The sequence below is a fragment of the Topomyia yanbarensis genome, chromosome 2 (genome assembly GCF_030247195.1).
Source record: "Topomyia yanbarensis strain Yona2022 chromosome 2, ASM3024719v1, whole genome shotgun sequence".
NCBI classification, from domain to species: Eukaryota; Metazoa; Arthropoda; class Insecta; order Diptera; family Culicidae; genus Topomyia; species Topomyia yanbarensis.
The window spans coordinates 447954568-447973809 of NC_080671.1; the positions used below are offsets into that span (position 1 = coordinate 447954568).

At 42.0% G+C, this 19242-nt stretch overlaps 1 protein-coding gene across 1 annotated transcript in view; it reads right to left on the reverse strand.

Moving 5' to 3' along the window:
* Nucleotides 1–19242, reverse strand: part of LOC131685732 (microtubule-associated protein futsch) — a 298318-nt gene that overhangs the window by 103059 nt on the left and 176017 nt on the right. The window lies entirely within an intron of this gene.

Below are 19242 nucleotides of genomic sequence, written 5' to 3' on the forward strand. Positions count from 1 at the left end.
CTGTATGAATAGACCTTGCAAAAGAATCATGATTTGATTTTGCCTTTCTCATTAAGAAAGGATATGCAATCACTCTGAAAATCGACTTTATATGCAATCACTCTGAAAATCGACAACTCAGTTCGTCGAGATCGGAAAATGTCTGTATTATGGAGTGTATATATTTTATAATGTCACTCAATTTTCTCAGGGATGGTTGATCCGATTTGCACAAGCTTCAAGTTTCAAACGAGCGGTATAACGCACCCATAAGCTGCTATTGATTTTTTTGTTAATCGATCTTCCGGTTCCGTAGTTACGGGTTGAAGATCACATCATGCAATTTGGCAAGTGTCCAAGTGAATTCACACCATTTCCTTAACGTATTTCGAACCGAATTCCTCAAACTTGATTTTAAATGAAAGATGTAATACTCCTATTGACTGCTATAGAATATCATTCAGATCTGTCTTTTGGTTCCAAAATTACAGCTTAAACTTCAGTCTCATGGGACTTTCCCGTATAAAACGGTACAATCGTAAAACTTCAGAGGTTCAAAGACAACTGAAATTTACATCATATTACTTCGATTCGCAAGTCTAGACACTGAAAGCTGATCAAAGATTTCTGAAATTGTTCACTATCACCGATCTCGGAAGTCCTGGACTCGGAGTCGTATAAAAATTTGTGGCCTTCGTGCTCTTATTTACACGTGTCGAGTGTAATAAGAAATAAAAAGCACAATTGCTCCTCTAGGTGAATTGAAACCAATCTTTTATCGTAACACCCTTTATTCAGCATACCCTTGAAATTATTGACACTTTACTCACAGACCATTACTTCATCAGTACAGATCATTACAGTTCTACAAGGGCCCTCCGTTCGATGAAGCGTGGAAAGCACTCTCTCTATTTTCTGGGGAAAAACGGGTAATGAGAAGAAGGTCACTTCAGCTACGATGGGCATTACGAGATGATATTTATGAAGGACCAATTAGCTACAACGACTTTTTTAGCATTTCTCGTCAGAGGACGCTCGAACGTTGGTGTTGGTAAGACGTATGGAGCAATGGAAACTTAGAAAGGTGATTACATTCCATTGTTCCAAAGGTATCGACGATTTTTTTTTTTTCAAAGGAATGGGTATGGGTCAGAATTTATTCCCGGTTCATGTCAAATTATGATACTTTCGATGCGCATCTTCTGCGTATTGGGTTTGTGAAGAGTGGTCTTTGCACTTGTGGCTATGGTTGTCGCGACATCGAGTATGGTGTCCGGTCGTGCGCTGAGAATCTCAGTGAAATGATCCCTTTCAAGCTTGAGGAAGACCGCCAATGTTCCGACATGGGATGTGTTGGATATCTGCGATGTCCCCAAAATGACCATCATCTGCCTATTTCCAAAAACGTCAAATATTCAAATTTATTTATCTCTTTTCTTTTTCTTTCTTCTTTTTTAGCCCTACTATGAGGTTGTCTGGAAAACTAATGCCCTGTAAGAAAAACTACATGTGCGTGTAATATTGTTGGGAGCAACAATTTCGTCTCCCCATATGACCCCATTGTGATCACAGTCGTGTATGGCTGGTAGCAATATAAAAATGGTTACTGTTCTAAAGACTTGCAATCTGTATGCACATGATAGTGCTGTATTTGGGTTCGAGACCCCAGGTCTTTCCAAAAGTTCGTCTGCATTGCTCGAAGGTCATGCACGCTTTCTTGAATCTGAGCTCAATGTGAGGAGGCCAATTCAGTTTGGAGGCCATTGTATTTGACTTGATCTGCACACAGTAGCTCAGAATCAAAGAACTGCAAGGGATGAAATCCGGTTGTTATTCGCTTGCTTATACCTACTGGGAAATTCGCCCGGCACTTGCCAGGTTCCGTTCGCCATTGGACGAATTTCGCGCTAAATCGTATTCAGAGTTGAAAATTTTGTCACTTTGTCACAAAAAGCCACTTTGTATACTTTGTTTTTCCAAAAATGATGTTGACTGTCTTTTGAAACGGTCAAACTTTTTTTACAATTTTTTTTGAAATGGCTTCAGTCTAAAAATGACAAATCCTACAAAAAATGTTTGTAGGAGTGATTTTCTCAAAATTAGTTAATTTTTTGAAGGAAAATATTGAAAAAACTTTTCATCGACTCCTACACTGAAAAAAACCGATTTCAAAAACAAAGTCGATTTACAAAAAACCCCATCTTTGATCTGGATGAAATCTTGTTCCAAGATAGGTAATTATGTTGCTTATCCACTGTCAAAAATTCAAGTTGGGCACTTTTAAGGAAAAGAAGCTATTTAAAAAAAAAATTCCTTGTCCAAACTGATTTTTTTCAGTATAATTTTATCGAAAACTGAACCAATGAAAGTCATACTCATCTCAGAATCCAATTTCCCATCTGCTAGTTACCAGATACATGCAAAAAGTATCAGTAACGGATTTGATATATATTCATAACAAACTTGAATGAGGGCAAAGATAAGCTACTTAACATCATCGATATATGCGAGATTTAACTTAATACCATTTGGCCCTGTATGGAGAAGTATCTTGTCTACGTACCCGCCCGAGAAGTAGAGATTGATGGTGTAGTCCCCAACAGGGGCCTTAATTGCGAAGTATGTGGTTCGCACGTTCAAGAACCCTTTGCTTCAACCAGTGAAAATTTTGGTTCGCAAGCAATTGCGTTCAGGAAAAATCAAGGAGTATATAAAAACAACCTACTTTCCATCAGCCTCATTTCGAACCTTTCGCCGAATCTGCTCTTCCAAAATTTGATCTTTTGGACGGGACTAGTCTACCTGTTTGCCTTTTTGTGCTGCGAGGCATGCTCTGCCGTTGTTGCAAACAATTGGGCCTATAGCGACTTATTGTACAAAACAAGGCACGCTGTGGAAAATGTGGAGAGAATCATGAAAAGTTTTCCTACTGTGGAGAGACTCCGCATGATCCCTCGACATATCCCGCATATAAATTTTATGGGCACAAAATGAAACATTCTTTTAAGGAGCGCTCCGATAATGCAAAAGAGCTCTACGCCACCGACAACGACTAATTTCTACGTTTCCTTGTACACTAAAGAGCGAGAGTCTGACCATCCCATTGTGAGAACATCTTCTAATGTGCCTATAAATTTACGAAAAAGGAAAATCAGTTTTCTCACCTAAGCTTCCTCGTAGAGGCCTGAGAGTGTCCCTTGAAGGGTGCTGTTACAAAACCGAAGTAAGTGGTTCATGGTCTCGGTAATTTTAGAAACTAGCAGGAGTTTTCACATGGAACATCAAAACATACATACATTTTGCCCCAGGTTTTACACAATGCATTTGCATTACGATTAAAAGTCAGACGAAACGAGTACCCGACGCGAACAACCGTGAACAGTCTCCTACTTCGTTGTGGGCAGAGATTGCTTAGAATTATACGCGAAAGGGACTTTTGAATGTCGGAACGCCCGAATTTTTCCCAATATACGCGACGCTACAAATGCAAATGAAAAACTTGATGAAACTTTAAAACGTGATTATTGGCACCGATCCGTCGACGGATTAGTGGACAGATCATCAGAGAAACAATATTTCGTCCGGTGGCTAGGGCCTACGTTGTGTATTCGATTCATCCTGTGATTGGAATACACGGAACGTTCGTCATATAACAGCTATGCATCGCTTTTATGCTAATTATTATGACAGTAGTGGTGAGTTCAATCATAAAAGAGGCTGTGCAGTCTCCCCACAAAATTGCTGGTTTTAAGTTTATTTAACAACGACCATGCCCACATCGTTACAGTTACAGGAGGCCCTCCGTTTGATGCAGCATGGAAAGCACTCTTTGTATTTCCTGGGGAAAACATGTTTTTGGGTACTTTATCTGAAAAATCATAGCAGATCAAAGTTTGAACTCTTTCGCTCCATTCCGGCAATGAGAAGGCGGACACTTGATAATGAGAAGGTGGGCATTCAGGTATTAGAAGGTGATATTTATGAAGGATCGCGTAGCTTCAACGAGTTTCTAAATATTTCTCCTCAGAGGACTCTCAAAAATTGGCAAATTTCGTGGAGAGATGGAAATTTAGGAATCCCAAAGGTATCAACAAACCTTGGTGCAAGAGAATGGATGAGGGTCATGATTTCATTCGGGTGATTCATCGGGTCATGTACAATCATTATACGTAGAAAGCCCATCTGCAGCGTATTGAGGTCGTGGATAGCGGTCTATGCGCTTGTGGTGGCGGTTATCGCGATATTAAACATGTTGTCTGGTCGTGCGCTAAGTATTCTAGTACCAGATTTCCGTTAAACGAATCCCTTCGGTCTCGTTCCAGTCCAGTCCGAGATGCTACACCAAATTCGTTATTGATACTTTTTGCATATATCAGGCAACTAACAGTTGAGAAAATTCGATTCTGAGATGATTATGACTTCCATTGGTTAAGTTTTCGATAAAAAAAATAATGAATGAAAATTCAGTTTGAACAAGGAAAAGTTTTTTTCAAACAACTTTTTTTCCTTGAAAGTGCCCAACTTGAATTTTTAACGGTAGGTAGGGAACATAATTACCTATCTTGGAACAAAATTTCATCCAAATCAATTACGGGGTTTTTTATAAATCGACTTTAAATTTTTAAAATCGATTTTTTTTCAGTGTAGAAGTCGATGAAGAATTTTTTCAATATTTTGATTCAAAAGTTTGACTAATTTTGTGAAAATCACTCCCACCACATTTTTTGTAGGATTTGTCATTTTTAGACTACCTATAGCCATTTGAAAAAAAATGGTAAAAAAAAGTTTGACCCTTTTCAAAATACAATCGCGATCATTTTTGGAAAAACAAAGTATGCAAAGTGACTTTTTCTGACAAAGTTCTCATGTACAGAAAGTTTTATTAAAATCTGAGAGGGTGCTGCCAACATTTGTTCGAGTTGGCGCGAAATTCGGCATTGAGAATATTTCAAATCCTTACAAAAATTTCAACCATAGTACGGATCACATGGCACAATACAATTGGGGTTCCCTTTTTAGAACTGGAACAAGTGATCCGTAGAAGAATTTTTAACCGTTTGAAACATTTACTACCGACACTACACGGCTTATCTAGGCTGCTCGGACAAAGAAGCTAACATTGAAGGGCAGCCAAATGACTGTCTATCTGAACCATGCATCGCTACATCCGGCATCGTCCAAGGAAGCAATCTCGGTCCAGTAATATCCCTCTTTTACTTTAATGGCGTCAATATCAAATTATAAGGACCTTTCTTGCGCCAAAGACATGAACATTTTTTGGCGAATACGCTCCCAGAGCGAAAATAGTTTCAGCTACCGAGCTACAAAAACCGGTGATGTCAGCTAATACAGCTCGACGCTTGCAGCATCCCAAGGGACTTCTATCGAGCACTATTCGTCTCTGACTTACTGTCTTTCAGGGTGGATTGCTTACAATTTTCGAACGCCTTGACCTTCAAGCACTATCCGCTTCAGCTTTTTTTAACAGTATTCCGACAGTGTTTGGCCTCCACTTGACGAGGAATACGATTAAAGCTAAATTTTAGCTCTATTCAAATGTTCCTAGTTAAAGTATCCACTATTATTTGGGCCAAGGGGCCCAAATGGTGTATAATTTAACATTTTTTGTGCGGAGGAAAATCGGCAAAAAACAAAACTTGTTAATTACGGCAACCCTGTTCCATCGAATGTGTCGGCCAAAAGGTGGACGTCGTGTTTTGGAAAAAAATGTCGGAGTTCGGAATTCTCAGTAGAATAGGGTGGGGTCAAGTAGGTCAGTTTTTTTTTGGCGAGCTCGCGCGTTGGCATTTTTGCACTGATTTTGACAAACAAGCACTTGTTGGAAAGGTTATAACAACTGGCAACGTTTTGGCAATAATGATTTTATGCATGGAAAAATATTTTTCAAGCTAAATCCAATAAGGCGAAGGAACTTTTTTGGATATTTTTAAAATCTGGGGGTACGATAGGTCACTATATTCGAGGTTAAAAAAGCAATGTACACGCTTTGAAAGTCAGTGGTTCAACTTTTATTTGAAGAGTAAGAATACTGCAGATCATTTAAAAATTAACAACACAAATAATACTTGCAATCCATTGACGTCATTCAGGTAAGAAAATGAGGAAGTGGCAAATGATGTGAAAATTCACGAAATCGCAGAAACAAATGGTGAAAAAAATGTTGAAAGAACTCGACGATCTGAATCGAATGGTATATGTCACTCGGCCCTCCGGGCCTCCGTTCAAAAGTCGGTTTTCAGAGCAATTGCAATACCTTTCTATTGAGAAAGGCAAAAACATATTTGTTCAACAGCTGTGTCTGACTTTATACTTAAGAATGACGTTTTCGATGTCCTCGTCGTAGCCAGAGTATGGAATTGAAGCTGTGCATTCCGGCTTACGTGGTTGCTTTGCTGTGCGACAATCACGTTTGCGCTTCGGAGTATATTTTTTGGATTCCTTTTCCTTCTCTTTTTCGATAGTGTTTTTTTTCGATTATCAACTTCAAGAACACCTTACAGTATTATATTGTTAACACACGCTAAATATCTGATGCTCTTACATTTATGACGAGCACTTTCCTTTCACACGAGCATGTAATGTTTCGAACGGAACCCTAAATTGTTTAGAGGCTATCGAATACTGGCGCTATTTTGAACAGATGTAATTGCATTATTTATATCCTCTTCCACTTCGTTTTGCCGCTTTTCACGTGAAATTACGCAAAATTTTCCTGTCAAAATAATTCTAATTTACATTATAGTAGTGACGTATCGTGCCCCCAAGCGTATTTTTCAGGCTGTTGTTCGTATTTTTTAGTCAAAAGCAAAAATATCGAAAAACCAACACAAAACTCGTATTCAGCATTAATTTTTACATAAGAAAAAACTCACTTGAAAATTTTCATTTACATTGATTAAATGTACTGCACTGAGGACAAAAGATAATTCACAGAACACGAAAACATTAACGAGGCCGTAACCAATACAGCTGATCCACAGTAACAGCTGCATCTGCAAATCGCCTGCCAAATCTCAGCATTTTCTTCGTTTGAACGCGCTTAGACTTATCGACACAAAATTTCCAAGGAGTTAACAAGAGGTTTATGGAAGTATATAATCCATCACGATACTATACAATGTGTTGAGAAACTGTGTATAAAGCTTCTGAGCACGAGTTTTGGCGATGGCAATTTGCTTTTCATTTTAGTTTGGTTCTTCGTAAATCTTTTAGACATGTTCTTCAGGATGATCCATGGTTTTTAGGATGAAATAAACTGACACCGTCGATGTTCTAGGGAAACCCCGGATTGAAATGTGGCCGCTTGAATAATTATATAATCATGTTGGTCACCTTAGGGCGTATCGAATTACTTATTCCGCTACTACCTTTCATCCTTTTATAGTCAAACGCATCTTAAAGATTGTAATCACACGAGACACGGTCGTACTTGCCGTTCCAAATTTTCCATGGAACGTAGTTGAGAAATATCCGGGTTCTTTGTGCAACCCGGTAGTAAATTGCACCCTTTGAACTAGTTTTATTCACATGTTAACATATGTAAATAATGTAATTATATTATATTTTGAAATCGACTAAATTAAAATTGAATCGATGTAGCTAATTGAGGTTCCGAAGTAATCAAAAAACAAAAAGCAATACATTTTTAACGCAGCTCCGTTGTCGCAAGGCCGCTTCAAGCGACCAATTGTCCATACCACACGCTGAATTATTAAACAGCGAAAGCCGCTTCGCCCGGTCCCACAGTCAATTAATTTGGTAACGAATTTTCCTTTTTCCGGCGACAGACCGCACAGCAAACAGCCCCTTTCTTCTATGTAACAAAATTCGGTGCTCGATTGTTCGAAACGGTCCCCACCCGTGAGAATATATGGTCCAAGGCTGTCCGCGCTGTTGGGAACCACGCTCTATCTTCATTGAAATCGACAAAGTGAAGGCTTTCCCGATCGGATATAGAAAGTATTTTTGTTTTGGGGAAATTGCTAGACTGTACTATTTTATTTATGGCGACTGCTTTCGATTGTCGTTTCGGCTGTGTTACGGAATGAATGTTTCCTGTATGTTGGTAAAAAAAGCCCCGAAACGTTTGAGCGTAATCTCACACTTTCAGATGTCATAGGATTTAAACAAATCGTGATGTAACTGAAGTGTAAGACATAAGCTAAACTCTCGGAACGTCCTTCGTACGTTTTCCTACGGATCAAGTTCATTTGACGAACAGTTGTTTCACGTATCCATGGGTGAAAGTGCTTAACATTCGCTAATACCAGGGGAACCACGGGATTTAGGCAGTTGTCAGGCGCCCATGAAACGATTCCCACCAAAGTTGGTGTGGCCTCACTGCCAAGCACCACCGCTGGACTACCGAGGTCTACGGAACAGAAACTGCGCTCCAACTGGCCATATTCATTTACGTTTTTTCAAGGACACAAATCACTACCGGTGTGGATGTGTTAAGGTGAAATTGACAGGCTAATGGCGGTATCGTTGGTAAGAATACTTTCTGTAAAAATATCTATTCAAAAACGTGTTTGAATTAAAATAATTACCAACGTACCATCAATATATTGGCAACAAGAAAACGACCAGCCGTTCAGCTACCCCAACCGGGAATACCTACATAGCTACCCACCGGATGTCCGTTTGAAACAGCTCCGTTTGATAGAGCTTTCGGGGAAAGCTAAAGCCAGTTCGGAAATTCTTTCATTTTTTTGATCATTGGGTTGGGTAATAAATCTCATCAATTTGATTATTTGTTCTTCGTGATCCGCTTTATCGAGATAGTATTCTCCAGCAACAAGGTAAACGTTATCAAAGCCCCAGTTGATCGGATCACAATAAGTCGCCGTGAGCACCCAACGGGTGCTTAAAAGTGTTCCCCTGCAATAATGATGATATTTGTTCTGATGAAGGACGATCCATAAATGACGTAGTATTTTTTGAGTGGGTTATTCCCCTTTAAAAAAGCTACGTAGCATGACATGACCCCCTACCCCCCTGTCGTCAAACATCATCACAAAATACAATACTCCCCCCCTCCCCCATATAATGCTACGTCATTTATAGATGATCCTTGTTAGTATTGGAACGAAACCAAGTAGGGGAATTCGTTGATGGATGCGGTGATACCGCCGTGCGATCCTTCCATTTCTACCTCACCATCCTGTGGTTTTCTTCCTGTTGCAACGATTCGAACCTGTCGAACTAGTGAAGTTTGCTGTGAAAGCGCGAAAATGGCGATGGCGAGTAGTAACGTTATCCGCGGCATAGCGATAGACACTGACGGGCATGTTTTGATACTGTTTGTCAATGTTTGCTGGGCTGAAGCTTGGAAAATGTGCGGCGCGGTGAGCGGTGAAAATCTATCGATAATAATCCTCGTGAATAAGTCGAAATATTATGGTAACGAACTTGGCGAAAATGAAAGGCGAAATTTGCAATCAAAATTTTTGTTTGATTTGATAGTAACAAGAAAAACCTTGTTTCAATCCCCCTAGTGGTGGAGTTGTGCCTTTCCTTTTTTCTCCAAACTTGTTTGATGATGGTTATCGACGTTTTTCGGCGAGATAAAAAGACATAAACGTATTACCAGATCATGCGGACGTTTCGCTCGTCTTCTGCGCACACTAAACATATATTTGTCAATTGAAATTTTTCATAAATTATAATCCAACTTACAATCTTCAATGGTCAATGGAGGTGGTCAATGTGGTCAAAGTGACTTTGATTAATCATTATTAATCTAGACTGGCACAATCAAGTAATTTAACACTCATTTTAATAGGTTTTGCATTATTTTGATATCATAGTGGTAATAGTTTACATAGAAAATTGCTGTGTGGTTGCATTGTCCACCCCGGAGCCGGAGTTTCGATCGACACAAAATTCATAGCAGCCCATAGAAATGTACCTTTCATTTGAAACTAAGTTTGTGCTAATCGGTTCAGCCATTTCTGAAAAAATGGCATTTTTGTTACACACATCTACAGACTTTTTCCGATCTCGACGAACTGAGTCGAATGGTATATGACTCTCGATCCTCTGGGCCGGGATTATGTGGACGATTTTCTGAGCGATTACACAAATTTTTCTATATGAGAAAGGCAAATTGACCAATTTGAAATCATAAAATTGCCCCGTTTTACCGAGAGTGGAGCGAGTAAAGTGATTATGACGCATAACCAAATACATGACGTGATTTCCACACACACACACACACACACACACACACACACACACACACACACACACACACCCTAAAACGCATTTAAAGCGCACCAGGAGGCAGCACCCGCCACAAATAATGGTTTGGGCCGCTATAACCGCAGATGGATGCTCTCCAATCGTTTTTATCGATCCTTGCATCATATTTTCAACAAGACTCGGTACCGTCTCACAAAGCCCCAGTGAACGAGGAATGGCTGATGTGAATCCAATTGATTATTCTCATTTGAGCCATTTTTGAGAGCAAGATTTTAAGTAAGAAATCCACCAGCTTTGAGACGCTGAAGAAAGCCAAAATCCATAGGTGGGCCAAAATACCCGCGAGTCATATATTCGGGTAGCTCGCAATTCGTCTCAAAGTCATAGTTAAGGTAAAAGGTTGTCATCTTGAGAAAAAGTGAATTATTTCTCAATTTTTGATTATTTTCACACATTCTAGTAATTTCCCGAACCGAATGTAGGGCCTTTTCAATTGGTTACACTTCGAGTGCCGAACCCATTACTTTGCAATCAAGATACTTTCGCGTATTCTCTTCGAACTTCAAACCAATACAACACAAAGTTCATTTGACAGTTGGTGTGGGCAATGTTGCCAGAACTTCGGTCGGAATTGATTTATTTGCCGGGGTTGCCATAATCAAATTTTGTGCTATTTCCCATGTGACCGCACTAACCAACCTGTAGCTCCGGAATCCAAAGTCAGATCTGGATTAAATTTAATAGCAGGCAATTGAAGCGTTGCATCAATCATTTCAAATTTGGAAGATGGTGGAAATCGGTTAAAAAATTTCTGAAGAAAAGGTGTGAAATTAACTCTGAACATTGGCAAGTTCTTCGGAACATGAAGACCATCCTAGGTGGACAATGTGATAATGGGACGTACCATTTTAAGAAGTTTTGCATGAATTAGATATCATGGTTTATATGGGGATTTGCTGTATGATCGCACTTCTCGATTGTTGGTCATATACATCCACACATACACACACACATATACATGATGGCCCAAGCGGACTCGTAGGATAAGTGGTAACAAGAATGGGACAACGCGGAGAAAGGAAGGTGGACCCACCGACTCATCCTAAATGTGTCTGCTTGGGTACATAGGAAGACTTCCATTTGGCGCAGTTTTTGTCCGGGCATGGATGCTTCCGGAAGTACCTGTATTGGTTTGGACACGCTTTTGCCCGGATTGTGTGAACGTGCAAGAGACACCGGGATACGTGGTCTTCGAATACCCTAGGTTCGAAGAAGTCCGAAGGGGTATGCCTGGTATAACAGTGGACAATATCGTCGAAGAGATGTGCCACGATGAGCATATCTGGGACGCTGTCAACAGAGTGGTTACGAGTCGTGGTGAAGGGACCAACAAATCAGAGCCATTGACTAGAACACCGCCGTGGATCTACAAATCGGGTTTCGGGAGAAATTCCGGGGAACTCTCCGATGGTGTAGACTGGGTCTACCGTCGGGGATCAGGTGAGTAGTAAGCGATGTAGTACCAGTTTCGAGTCGTTGGGGCGCCAGTGAACCGGAAGCTACCTTCCACCCGGAATCGTTGGATGGACCTCAGCACCTACTGGTTGGCCCGTTGCGTAGTGTAGGTCCATCACCGGGGACTGGATCGAGTAGATGAAGCTGGGAGCTAATGGCTTACGGAAACGAACATCGGTATCGGGAGAATCTATCGCTCGGTTTCGGGAGAACCTCTTTCGCCTGGGAATTTTCCGTCGGAGTAGGCTAGAGGAGCGAAATGGAACGAGAGGGGAACCAAAGGGCCTAAAGGAGTTGTGGTGCTAAATGGCACCGGACAGGGAGCCAAAGGGCGAAAGAAGTTGTGGTGCTAAAAACAAAGCAGAATCGATATCGGAAGAATTTCCTTCGCCGGGGACTAGACTGAGTAGAGCACGACGAGACACCCCCATCGTGGGTCTTGCGGGCATCACGAACCGGACGCCCTGCTCCACCGGAATCGCCGAATTGACCTCAACACCTGGTTGGTTGGCTCGCTTTCGGGAGAACTTCTTTCGCCGCGGAATTCTTCTTCGGAGTACGCTAGATCCACCATCCGGGACTAGACCGAGCAGTTCCCAAACATATATACACCTCTGGCCTCGGGACCAGACGGTATCACCAATGTGGCCCTGAAAACAGTAATCCTAACAAACCCGGATATGTTTAGGACCGCGTTGCAAACGAGCATCGACGATGATAACTTCCCCGACATCAGGAAGCGAGAAAAGCTGGTGCTGTTACCGCAGCCAGGCAAGCCCCCTGTAGATCATCCAACATACAAGCCGATATGCCTATTGGATACAATAGGTGCTTGAAAGACAGGCTTACAACATAAACGGAGGGAGAGAATGGCTTTACCGGAAAGGTAGATCCACTGTAGATGCCATATGAACGGTCGTAGAAATTAAGGAGGCTGAGTACCTGTGTAGGATTCTGAGGAGCTACTTCCAGAACCGGCAACTGATCTACGAAACTGACGCCGGAAAAAGAAGTGTAACCGTAGCAGCGGGCGTTCCAGGGGGTTCCGTACTCGGCCCTACTCTTTGTATTGCTATATACGACAGAGTGCTGAAACTGAGTCTTTCCAGGGGCGTGAAGGTTGTTGCGGACGACGTGGTGCTCCTAGTGATCGGCGAATCACTAGAGGAAGTAGAAGTACTCGCAACCAAGGCGACATATGTTGTCGAAGACTGGATACGCAAGAACCACGCATACGGGAGGGCTGTAAAAGTGATCTCGGCACTATCTCGGATCATGTCCAACAATTCGGTGATCAGTAGCCATCTCCACATAAAAAACGCAGGACCTGCTTGGGTGACGGTACCGCAGACGAAGAGGAATGCATCTCGGCTGAACACCACGTTCACGTTAATGGCCATGCGGTTGTCTAGCGCGTATCGAACTATCTCGTCCGAGGCAACCTACGTGATTGCTGGAAAAATTCCCATAAACCTTCTACTCGAAGAAGCTAGTGATTATAGGGATCGAGGCACGAGAGGAATCCGTAAACGAGCCCGAGTTGATACCTTAAGCAAGTGACAGCATCAGTGGGATAACGTTGTAAACGTTATCTAGACCCATCGACAAATTCCATGGCTGTCAGTGAGGGTGAACTTCCACATGTTCCTGTCCAGCTCTTGTCTGGTCATGGCTGTTTCAAGACATATCTAAACAGGTTCGGCCACGCGAGATCGCCGTTCCGCATCGCGTGCTGTGATGCAGAGGAAACGCCTAGGCACGTGGTCCTCGAATCCTGCGGTTCGAGCACGAGCAAAAGGAAATGAGCGCCACTGTCGGTGAGGACGTTAACATGAACAATATTGTCCAAAGAATATGCGTGGACATTTTGGTTGGAAAAATGGGACGTGGTGAACAGAACAGTCGCTCAGATCATGTCAGCTTTGCAACGAAGCTGGCAAAGGGAGCAACGACCAGCGACGTAGCAGTACATGGCTTTGAGTCGTCGAGGTACCGATGAACTGAAATCTACACTTCAACCGGAGTCACTGGACCGACCTTGGCACTTGACAAGTCAGTTTGTGGAAGAGAGATAAAGTAGAATCCAGCGTCGGGGACTAGACTGAGCGCACGCATCGTCGATGGTAGACCGCATAGTATCGAGATAACTGTTTCAAGAGAACTTTTAACGTCGGAAAATTACTCCGTCGGAGTCAGCTAGGCCTACCGCCGGGGACTAGTTTGAGTAGATCGTGAAGTGGCACCAGCAAATGGTCACCTGTGTGAATTGGAAGTCACCTTCCACCTAGAATCGCAGGATCGACCTTGGCGTTTGCCTGGGTAGCATCGGTTTCGGGAGATCTTCCACTGCCGGGGAACTCTTTGTCGCAGTAGCAAAAATACATCGTCGGGAGCTATTCCGAGTAGCCCGTAGCGAATCGCCGGCTTGAATCGTCGGGGAACCAGGTAACCGGACGCAATTCTCCATCCGGAAGCGATGGCATTCTGCTGGACTGCATCGAAGCAGCAATAACGCGTCCGTCAACGGTTGCGGGAGACATTCTTTCATCGGGAAACTCTCCGCCGAGGTAGGCTCCACCGTCGGGGACTACACCGAGTAGCCGGCTTTCAACTAATCATCGCAGAGAGGAGCGCATGTAGAATATCATGCCGTGTACGACTGATATGGCGGTTATGAGACCAGCGAACTAGCACGACCAGCTAGACCTGAAATCAAGCACAGCCTCCTCCGAAGTAGTCATTTCGAATGGAATCTGGGTGATCAGACAAATTTCGGACTCCTTGGTGGAGTTTAGAGCAGTAGGGTTCAGAGCTGTGTGGGAAATTCACGGTCGGGAGAGCTGAAATTCTTATTTATTTATTTGTTTATTTATTTATTTATTTATTTATTTATTTATTTATTTATTTATTTATTTATTTATTTATTTATTTATTTATTTATTTATTTATTTATTTATTTATTTATTTATTTATTTATTTATTTATTTATTTATTTATTTATTTATTTATTTATTTATTTATTTATTTATTTATTTATTTATTTATTTATTTATTTATTCATTTACACACACACACACATCAACAGGCCGCACTCGGTCCCAATGATGGAAACTAAAATTTATTACTTCTAAAAAAAAGCAAATCGATTCCTTCATAATATTCGAGACAAATGGAAGTCAAACATGTGCGGCACGCGATTGAATCAATACTTTGTTTTTTATCCCTTTATGGGCAGCTAGGGCCGAGGGTGGTGGCTAGCGGGTTTCATACATCCTTGACCTGACGGACGAAGCTATGGTTCCTTGAACACAGGCAACGCAGATCCAAGGCCATCATTGAAATGATAAGTTCTGCGTTTGAGATGTACTTCACCCGGTTGCCAGACGAATACCTGTAATTACGTGTGATTTTGTATGTATGTGTCTAATTGCGTAAGAGTGTGTGGATGTTTTTTCGAGAGTTGCTCTACTGGAGCTGCAGAGCTAGGGAGTTGGAAGAATCACTCGCTACAATTGTAGATGAGATCAATTGCAGCGGGTCGTGATTCTAAATGACATTTGTTGTACGGTACAGACATATGCAAACACAGGGACGTCACGATCGCGTGCATCATCACGAGGGTTTGTCCGTTAACGTGTTCGATCGCGTGGGCGTTTGTATGTCGCGTGTGCCAGCGTGCATGTAACTTCGCATGTATAAATTCGATTTTATAACCGTGTTTCCATTCGCATATTCGAGTGTGTTCTTAGATGATCGCGCGCGGACCGCGAATTTGATACTTAATTTTCGCAGTATGGCTCAGATGCTAAAAGAGAATGCGTTCTTCCATATCACTTTCGCGTATTCGAGATTATGCATGTATTGGTGGACGATCGCATTTGCATATTCGCCCCTGCCAATTCATGACGATGGACTCAGACATTTGTATGGTAGGGTATTCGATCGCGTGGGCCTATGTACGTCGCGTGTGATGGCGTGTATACAGCTTCGCGAGTATAGTTTCGGTTCTGTAGTCGTGCGACCATGGAGCAGACTTCCGGACGTGATCGACCCGTGACCATGCGAACACGGGCGCCTGTGGGTTAGCGTTTGTAAATTTGTGAATGCTATCACGATCATTTTATCAATGAGGTACTATCGTGCTTTGGGGATCGCGGGCGTAGGTGTGCATGAGTTATCGCGTAGGGCTGTCAAAGATTGTTTGGTATATTGTCATCTTCGAGAGCCCTGACATATATTGTTTATTTATTTATTTATTGATTTATTTATAATTAATTAATATAAACAGACACAGTGTGGTCCTAATGGTAATTTCTTAATCTATTTAAAAAGTCAAATTGTAATCTGCTACGTGGAATGTGAAGATGGAAATCGGATGAAACTCTGTTGAAGGTCCGCTGCAAACCAATGATGGCACCGTTTACTCCATAGTTAGTCCGGCGAAGAGGTAATCGGAGGAATAAATTATTGCGAGGGCGAACGTTCATGTTTATCGCACTGAGAAGCTCGGGGCAGTCAATTCGATCTTGCAAAATATCCGAAATCGTCATAGCACGGAATAGATCCCGTCGCACTTGCAATGTATCGAGTCCAATAAGCAAACCCCGGCTTTCATAACTTGGCAGCTGGTGAGGGTTGCTCCAAGGCAATCGACGAAGGGCAAACCGAACTAATCTGCGCTGTACTGCCTCAATTCGATGGACACCGTTGAGATAATGAGGGTTCCACACAACTGAACAATATTCCAGAGTTGATCGAACGAGTGAGCAGTAGAGAGATTTCAAGCAGTAAATATCTGAAAAGTGCTTAGATATTCTCATTATGAACCCCAAACAGCGTGATGCCTTTGCGACAATATAGCTGATGTGCTGTTTAAACGTCAGTTGTTCATCGAGAAAAACTCCGAGATCTTTGACACAATTCGCTCTGTCAATCGTGGATTCAGCTAGACAGTAATCGAATCGAATTGGCGTTTTTTTTTCCTCGAGAACGTAATGACCGTACATTTCTTGGGGTTTAGGGTCATTCGGTTGATCTCGCACCATTCCGCAAAGGTTTCCAGTTGGCGTTGAAGGAAAGCTGCATCATCAGTATTCCGGATTCTATGGTATAACTTGAGGTCGTCGGCGAAAGACAACCGTGGTCCTTCTAAACAAAAGTTAACGTCGTTGAAATACAGAAGAAAAATCAATGGACCGAGATGGCTGCCTTGCGGAATACCAGATGAAGCAAAGAACTCTTCGGATACACAATCACCTATCTTGACTGCTAGACGACGATCACTGAGATACGATTGCATCCAACGGAGAATATTAGTACCAAAGCCGAGTCTATCCAATTTTGCCACTGCAATAGCGTGATTTATCTTGTCAAAAGCAGCTGAAAGGTCCGTGTAGATAACGTCAGTTTGAAGGCCGTCCGACATAGCATCTGTAACATATGTTGTGAACGACAGAAGATTCGTAGATGTTGAACGTTTCGGCATAAATCCATGCTGAGTCTCGGAGATATACTGCTTGCAGTGGCTGGAGATGGGTTCCAACACAGCCATTTCAAACAGCTTAGGAACTGCGCTTAGCGTTGGAATACCACGGTAGTCAACTACCTTTTTATCACCTTTTTTGTGAACTGGAAACATGAAGGAGGATTTCCAGAGTTCGGGAAATACTCCGGTTGTTAGCGACAATTGAAACAGATGACAAAAAGGTTCAATTAGACCGGCAGAGCATTTTTTTAGAATAATAGTTGGTATACCATCTGGGCCTGCCGAGGTTGAAGCCTTCATTTTCATAACCGCCAGTTGTACCATATTATTGTCGATATTGATAGAGTTCAAAGACTGGTATGATTGAGGTACATTGAGAGCCGCGCGTGAAGCCTGGGTCGGTGTCAGCTTCTCGTTGGAGAAAACACTCGCGAACTTTTCAGAGAATAGTTGGCAGATCTCCTGTAAACTAGAGCTCATACGTCCTCCATAGCTCATCGTTGAAGGCAACCCGGATTCCTTTCTTTGCTCGTTTACATGCTTCCAGAATGTTTTAGGTTCGGACTTCAACTTACGTAGCACGTTTCGCAAGTAATCGGCATGGCAACGCTTCGATGACTTTTTATAGACTTGGTTAACATGAACGTAGTGTTGTCGCAGCACGTAGCCCCCAAACTTGGAGTACTTCTTGAGAGCGGCTCTTTTAGTCGCTTTTAACCGTCTCAGCTCGGCAGTGTGCCACGCTGGGTGCCACTGACATGGTATATTCCAAATTTAGGAGAGTCTCTGGTCGGGGCTCTTCGCTAAGCCCAAGGTGCCTCCAGAGAGTACTTGGCCCCAAACCCACATTGTACATTATTTCGACCATGGCATAAGTGTGTAATAAAGGTCGCCAAGTTAAGTACAAAATTTGATCACAATGTAGCTTAACTAAAAATAAAATAATCGTATCCCAAGTTTCTATGTGATATCATCACTGTAATACTGCTTTGGTGGAAAAGCCCCCGGACCACGTCAAGGTACAGTATCATGCCGAGGGCGATTGAATCAATACTTTGTTGAAATGAAATTCTGTAGCATTCAATGTAAATACCATATCCCTCATAATTTCGAATGTTAACACATACTTCAACCCGTAACACAGGAACCAGAACTCCGATTCGAATGAAATTCAATAGCAGTCAATAGGAATGTTGTAGCTTTCATTTGAGACTAAATTTGAGAAAATCGAGTCAGACATTCCTGTGAAGCAGAATTCAATTCAGGATCTTTGCCACTTTTCGATGCTTTCGGTTCCACCGAAAATGTCCAAAATTGTCAATTTGGGTCTGATTGGACGTCAGTGAGCTGAAGCTATAAATCCAAGCGATTTAGAACACATTTTATGAAGTTTTGCATCTTTTAGATAACATGCTGATTCCGATTTATATTGGAATTTCTTGCGTGACCACACTCTTGAACCCGTAACTCCGGAACTGGCAGTCGGAATTGAATGCAATTCAAAAGCAGCCTATGTGAACGTTGTATCTTTTATTTGAGACTATGCTTGATAAAACGGTTCAGCCATCTTCGAGGCAAACGATGTGCATTTGTTGGTGGCATGCATACACACATACGCAAACATAGACATTTACCGAACTTGACGAACTGAGTCGAATGGTAAAGGAGACTCAGTCAACCGGGCCCCAGTTAAAAGACGATTTTACAACGATTGTATAGCCTTTCTATAAGAGAAAGACAAAAATAAAAGGGGAAGCTAGTGTACTAACTCTTCCCTATAGTAAAACTGCCAAACAACGTTTCTCTAGCACTGCAGTAATTTTTGATTTTTACTTCCTATGGTGCAAGTTTTCAAAATAAAACAATCAGGAGTTGGAATGTACTGACGCAATATTGTTACCTAAATGTCCCACATCTCCCTCCTCCATTATCACATTTACTCCGAGTGCTGGATCAAGTTTAAGTTTGCTGCATTCGCAGCGCAACGAAAGAATCGATTTTTACGCGCGACTGAAATCTTCCATTACAAACCCAACTCC